Source organism: Nuphar pumila, chromosome 4, assembly GCF_984573655.1.
Source record: "Nuphar pumila chromosome 4, dmNupPumi1.hap1.1, whole genome shotgun sequence".
In the NCBI taxonomy this organism is placed as follows: Eukaryota; Viridiplantae; Streptophyta; class Magnoliopsida; order Nymphaeales; family Nymphaeaceae; genus Nuphar; species Nuphar pumila.
In genome coordinates this window covers 111,651,393-111,659,057 of record NC_143252.1, presented here as the reverse complement: position 1 = coordinate 111,659,057, position 7,665 = coordinate 111,651,393, and the positions used below count along the sequence as shown (strand labels likewise).

The window sequence follows — 7,665 nt, the reverse complement described above, 5'->3', positions numbered from 1 at the left end:
AAACTCAAAAATTGGGGCCAGGTCTGGTTCTACTTGAGTTCGAACAAAACCCGATCCGTTAACACCGCTATCTATGATTATAGAAGTCATAGGCCACCTTTCTCTTTAAATACGTGGCGCTCATTCGCCCCCCCGTGAATCATCGGGGGAGAGCATACACCACCCTCCTCTGAATCCTGTGATTGTACTTAACTCTCTCTCTCTCTCTCAATCCTGTGATTGTACTAATGACTCTCTCTCGTAGCTGCAGCTTCTTTTTCTTCTCTAATTTCCTTCACCTCATCGCTATTTATGCACTACACCCGCATACGAATGAAGCACAGGGAAGAATCGCTTCCTGCCCGTGATGAGTTCAGCCGAGCACACAGGCGGACGACAACCCCGCGTGGTGATGCTGCCATGGCTAGCATATGGCCACATCTACCCTTTCCTGGAGCTCTCCAAGAAGTTATCCCACCGAGGCCTCAGTGTCTTCTTCTGCTCCACCCCTGCTAACCTTTCTTCCATCAAAGACAAGCTAACTGCTGAAATCAAGCCCATCGAGATCCACCTGCCTCCCATTCCGGGCCTTCCCAGTCACTGCGAGTCCACCTCTACTCTCCCCAACCGGCTCATTCCTCTACTGGAAAAAGCCTTCGATTCATCGGCGCCGGAATTCTCGCGACTCCTTCGTGCCATCGATCCCGACTGCGTGATCCATGACGTTTTGCCGTGGGCATCTGCTGCAGCCTCAGAGCTCGGCATCCTCTCGTTGCCGTTCTTGGCCAGTGGTGCAATGGGTACGTCTTACATCTACTTCATGGCTAAGAGAAGCAAAGTAATCCCCCAACATGAATACCCCGTGGATTTCGAAGGCTTCGATATCCGAAAGATGGACGAAGCTCTTGAGAAAAAGGAGGAAGGTGAGAGCATCGATCTGAAGAAGAGGGTGACCGAGTGCTTGGACAAATGCACCGGCATTATCGCGTGCAAGACGCATGGTGGGATCGAGCGCAGGTTCATTGACTACTTCTCGAAGATATCCGGGAAACGAGTAATCCCGGTCGGCCTTCTCTTTCCTGAACAAGACCATGGTTGCTGTGCCTGCACAGAATGGCTCGATACAAAATGTGAAGCCTCTGTTGTGTATGTTTCATTTGGTAGTGAGTATTTCATGACCAAGGAGCAGATAGAAGAGATTGCACTGGGCCTGGAGCAGTGCGGTTTGCCTTTCGTATGGGTGGTGAGATTCCTGAGAGAGGATGGTGCGGAGGAAATGAGCTTGGAAGAGGCATTGCCTGGTGGGTTTCTGGAGAGGGTTGAAGATAGAGGGATGGTGGTCAAGGGCTGGGCACCACAAGCGAAGATATTGAGCCATAAAGCCATCGGTGGGTTCCTCTCCCACTGTGGGTGGGGGGCTGTGTCCGAAACGATCAGCTGTGGGGTGCCCCTGATAGCGTTGCCCTTGCACCTCGAGCAGCCATTGAACGCTAAGTTAGCTGTGGGGGAGTTGAGTGTTGGAGTGTTGGTAGAGAGAGAAAGAGATGGTGGGTTCAAGAATGAGAAGATAGCCAAGGGTATCAGGAGGGTGGTGGTGGATGAAGAAGGTGCGGGAGTGAGAAGGATTGCTAAGGAACTCGGGGAGAGGATCGGGCGAGAGAGGGATTCAGATATCGAATTGGTGGTGGACGAAGTAAAGAAGTTTGCGTGGAAGAGGAGCACTGCGAGCGGTTCCAAAGTTGGCGCTTAGAAAAGGTGGACATGCATACATAGACCTCCTTGACGTTTGCAGTTTTCACGTGTGTTCTATTTAATTTTCTCTAGTAGTTTCTGGTTTTTTGCATTGTAAGTTTAGGCTCTTCTGTGCAAGCTCTGCGAGCGGTTCCAGAGTTATTCAAAATAAACTCTTAAAAAATTTATAAGAGTACCTCTCTCCCTGTTCACACCGTCAAATAAACAATGCAATGTTATGTTAGATGTTTTTGTTGGGAAATAAAGTGTCCCTTCATATGAGTCTCTTCCGCATCATACTTTTTTGGATGCATGGTGATTTTTTTGAAGGTATCCCTTGGATACTTATTTCAAATCCCCTTTTTTTTTCTCTGCCCCTGTGAACGTCAGACTCCAGGAAGTTTTGTTTGTGCCAGGGACTGCCAGCGGATTATCGTTGAAGGAAAGAGGGGTTTCACTGGCCATCATCGGGGAGCCAAAAGCCTTGATTGTCGTTGTGAAATGGCTGGTCATTGGCGTCTGTCGTTGTGCAACGATGTGGATCACCACTGACCGACGACATGGACCATCGTAGGATGAGATGGGCGATCGTCGGTTGTTGGCGATTACGCCAACACTGCTGTTAGAAAGACGATCGTCGACCCACGACTTTACTGGCAGGTAAGGGTCGAGGAGCATTGCAGGGAAAACATTTCTTGTCATTGTTCTGCACCCCCCTGCTGGAGATGCCGATCGTCGGTGATCCTCGCATCACCCGCCGCCTGCCATTTTTGGTCGGTCAGATTGCTGCTCTCTCTCTCTTTCTCTCTATCAGAAGCTTCGAGAAGGAGAAAAGAAAAACCCTAATCGGTTTTATTTAACCCTCTGGATTAGGTCTGGAGTTTTTAGATCCAGACCCGTTTTGGGTATCCAAACTCGACCCATTGTGAATCCACAACCCGGGTCCAATAAGTTTTCTAGATCCTGGTTCGACAGAGCGCTCCGATATACAAAATCAAAGACCCAAATCCATTTGGCTTTTGAATCCTGGGTACTATTTCTCATTGAACCCGACCTGATCCAGTTCTCATTTCGGAATAGTGTGTTCCCTATTGTCCAAAACAAGACATTCTTTTATCTAAAACTGGACAAATCAGTTCCAGAACCGGTTCATCAGGTTATGACCGGTTCTGGGGCTGATTCTATCTGTACAGAACCGGTTTGAGGTGTTTAAGGGGTGGTTCAGTGTTTTCTGGGACTGATTCTGTTTGTTTCAGTCTGATTCATTATATTTTGGACCAGTTCAAAGCCTTTCCAGACCGATTCAGGGGTTTTCTGGACCGGTTCACTGCTTTTCTGATTGGTTTAGAGGCCATTTTCATCGGTTCATCATGTTTTTTAATACCTTTTATGAATAAAATGACCGGTTTGAATAGTTTGGTGTCGATTCAATATTTTTGGGGTCTTTTTGGACAATTTTGGAGTATTATTATGATTTATTCATTCAATTTTAGAATCAATTAAGGAGGTTTAAACACATTCCATGTATAACACTTAGTTTATTTAACACATATTATGTTATGATGCATGATATTTTATTTATGCTTTAAAAATATGTATTTTTGTGCATCATATGAACAATATTGACATAAAAGTATGGTATTTGAATTTTGATTAAGATGCATTTGTAATCATCAAAGTGGTCAAATGTATGCTTAATTAAGTTATTCTGTACCAATAATGGAATGAGTCAATATTGAAATTGTGCCAGATTTAATGAAATGCTAGACTGCCCAAAGGCAATGATGTTATGTTCAAAGTCTAGCAGGATAAAATGAAAAGAATGTATCCCAACACATGATATATGTAACACCCAAAGGTGCCATGTCGATTTGTCTCTGGCTACATGTTTTTTCAGTTTTATCAAATAGTGGGAGGCGAAGTGCATTTGTGTGTTATGAGTACTCACCAAAGTGGGACGATAATGACCCCTAGCACTTGCCTAGAAAAGTATAAATAATAAAGAGGTCTTATTATTGCATTTATCTTTTCAAATCTCGAATGTGCATGGATATTTATGAATGTCCTTTTTGTCATTACAGTGTCCAATGATGTGGTTCATGATGATCCAAGTCATATCCCGTTTATAAATAAAATGAATTTTAGTGACCGGAAAGAAACTGTACAATTCACATTAGGTTATATGGATCAAAATTTAGCCTTGTTCAAGCCTGAGCCTGCACCATTAACTGACAATAGCACAATTGAACAAAAAATTGATTTTGATGAGTGGGAACGCTCAAATAGACTTAGCCTACTGCTTCTGCAGTCTCGTGTGACTAAGAATATTAGGAGCGCCATACCCACATGTAGAACAATAAAAGAATTTTTGAAAGCTATAGAGGTACAATTTGTCTGTTCATATAAAGCAAGGGCTAGCACCTCTAGGTTTACATGGAACAACCTCTAGGTTTCTATAAAGGTAAGTTAGACCGTTTGATTTACAAGTTGAAAAAGTCAATATATGGACTTAAACAAGCTTCTCATCAATGGTATATGATGTTCACCAAAGTTATTTTGACTTTTGGATTCACACAGAACATCGTTGATCGATGTGTATACCTCAAGATAAGTGAGAGTAAGTTCATAATTCTGGTACTTTATGTGGATGACATCTTACTTGCAACCAACAATAAAGATATGCTGATAAAAACCAAGAAATTTTTATCCTTCCATTCTGAAATGAAAGACTTGGGAGAGGTTGCCTATGTTCTCGACATTGAGATCCGTTGAGATAGGTCTAAAAGTGTATTGGGTCTTTCTCAGAAAGCTTATATTAATAAAGTTCTCAAGAGATATGGGATGGAGCAATGCGCTCCTACAACACCCATATTAAAAGGGGATAAATTAAGCCTTAAGGATTGCCATAAACTAAAGAAGAAAACAAACAGATGACCATGATACCGTATGCATAAGAGGTCGGTAGCTTGCAGTATGCTTAAACATGCACTCGCTCTGACATATCTTTTGCAGTCAAGGTTCTTGGCAGATTTCAGTTGAATCCTAGTCTACCTCACTGGAAGGCTGCTAAAAAAGTCATGCGCTATCTGCAAGGGACAAAGAACTATATGTTAACCTATAGAAAGATGAACCACCTTGAGGTTATCTGCTATCCAGATGCAGATCTGGGAGGTTGTCCTGACAAAAGAAAGTCTACCATAAGATACATATTTCTACTAGCCGGTGCTGCGATTTCTTTGAGGAGTGGGAAGCAGTCCACTACTACTGCCCACACTATAGAGGCTGAGTTTATAGCTTTATTCGAGATAACTTCACAGGCCATTTGGTTGTGGAACTTCATCTCAAGACTTCAGGTGGTTAAATCCATTGGGAGACCACTGAAAGTATTTTGTGATAATGAAGTCTTCATATCCTTCTCGAATAACAACAAAAGTACTACATCTTGTAAGCATATGGAGTTGAAGTATTTTGTTGTAAAGCAGAGGACAAATAATTTTTGGTGTATATTGATAACATAGGGACTAAGGAAATGGTAGTTGATCCTCTTACTAAGGGTTTAGCTCCAGAATTATATGTTGAACATGTTAAGAGGATGGTCTTGTTTGAAACCCTGTAATCATGTACACTGACTTTTATGTGATCATATTTTGCTAATAAAAATATGATTCTCTCCTTTCTTTTGTTAGTTATGCATCAAGTTTGCTTATAAAGTTTAAGAATTTAGCATAACAAGAAATTTAGGCTGATAAAGTGAACTTAAGACCTATCCACATTAACTTTCACATACTCGGGTCAAGTGGGAGAATGTTGGGAAATAAAGTGCCCCTTCGTATGTGTCTCTTCTCAGGCATCATACCAAAAGGTATGATGCATGGTGACCTTTCAAAGGTATCCCTTGGATACCTATATATACCACATGATGGGTAGTGGTGTAACAATAGAATTTGAAGGCTTACAAAGATTGGTCCCTACTCACCCATTGCTTAAAGGCCTGTACTCATCAATAAAAGCAGTTTGGCTGAGGAGATCGTCTGTCTCTCATACCAATGCAATGGCAGGGACAAGTATGTTGCCCTATCCTCTCTTATCAGTGTGTATTATGAACTTATGTGTTATGCATGCACCACAATGTGTATTCCTCCCTGATTCTCCACAGTTTTTGCTTCCATTATGTGTTTCTGGGTGTGATCTGTCATTCATTGGTATCATTTTGGGAAGCAGATCAGATCATGCTAAAATTATGGCTGACCATTGTAGGTTTCAGATAAATGCCATGTGGCACTTAACGTTTTTGTTAAGTGCTAAGTTTTCGTCAAGTTTTGAATGAAAAATGTTATTAAAAGATAATGTATACCAAACCCCCAAAAGATGTCGGCCTTTCAGTGTCCTTTCATTTATGTGGAGCTGATCTTCGACAGCGGACGACCTGTCAAAGATGGCTTGTTCTAGCAGGTTTTTGAGCTGCCCGGGCATGAAGACGGGATCCCTCCATCGAGTCTGCCAACAGAGGTAAAGGTCGAGACCCGGTGTCGCCACCAGTCTTGTCAATCAATGTCGGTGAGCTTCGACTTTTTCTTATTTTTTTAGACATTGGTTTTTGTTCATTGGTTGGGAATTCTGAGAAATTTTTAGGGGATTCATTCGGGACAATATTGATGTGTTATTTTCTTTGCTTTCTTTTTGTGTTTATGTTTTGGTGCATGGAATAATCTTCGGTCGTATTTTATAAGGTGTTTTGATCCAGTTAAGCTTTAATCTTTTGATCTGAATATGGTTTAGGGTTTCTGAATTCAAGGATTTAAGGATTTTCTTGCTCTGATTGTTTTGATGATTAATCAGGATTCTATATCTCGTCTCCATTCTACCTTTTTTTCCTTTTCTTTTACCGGAATTGCTTTACATCATAATTGAGTGCAATATTTGTTGTTGGTAATCGTGTGCTTTTGATTTTCTGTATGGAGAATTTGTACATTTGTTTTCCCTTGTGCTTGGTGATCATGGTGGTACGCTATTGCGTGTTAGCTTTCTTTTGAAAGAGTTGTTAAGTGGATGCTTTTTTATCTTGTTGGGGTATAGAAATTATATCACCAACCTGTTTGAACTTTGGTTTATCTGCAGTGGCCAATGGGATTGTGTTGTTTATTGTTTAATAGGAGTATGAGGGTTGCTATCTAACTATCAAGCTGTACATGATTCATGATTGAAGTGTTTTTAACTCGGTTTGATATATTTGACTTCTTACCTCGATTAGTTGGAACTTGGTTTTCAGTTTATCAATGGTCAGTTAACAAATGTATGGGAGTTTTTTTGTTAAAACTTCCTCTCTCTGGTATTTGTTCTTTGTATTTTCTAGCTATTATTTGTTGGATGAAAGTATGGTTTGTAGAGATTTGTGTGGCATGGATACATCTGAGTTTCAAATCTGCTGAAAGAAGAGAGTTGAAAAGAATTTTGTGTATAAAGCAAGTAGCAAGATAAGTGGTGTGATGGTTACTGAAAATGGGAGCAATGATCGAGCTAAGAGATTGTTTTGAATCAAAACAAGATACCCATTTGATAGAAATAACTTCAAGTCTTCACCTATACATGGTGTCTCTTGTTTGTATTTGTCATCTAATGTTTGTATAGGTATGATGTTATAGGCACCATTATATTAGTTCTAAGATGCTTGTTGTTATCTAAATTATCGATTCTGAAACCAATCACAGAGAACAAGGTGAGAACTTCATATCCATAGGTTGGTAATGTAGGCCTCACTTGCATTGATCTAAAGAGCTGACTTATTATGGACTTGATGCTCAGATCTCCATGAGATGATCAAAATTTTACCTATGTAATTTATCATTTTTGTAAATAGGTTAAATCATATCACTCTATTATATGCCATTAGATGCCTCAAAGGATTCCAATTGTTAATTAATGGGAGTGGAGTATAACATATAGATGTCTTCTGAA

General features: G+C 40.9%; 1 pseudogene; it reads left to right on the top strand.

Annotated features, from left to right (window-relative positions):
* Positions 1-290: 290 nt before the first annotated feature.
* LOC149840588 (UDP-glucosyltransferase 29 pseudogene) lies at positions 291-1,992 on the top strand (annotated as a pseudogene).
* Positions 1,993-7,665: the final 5,673 nt, after the last annotated feature.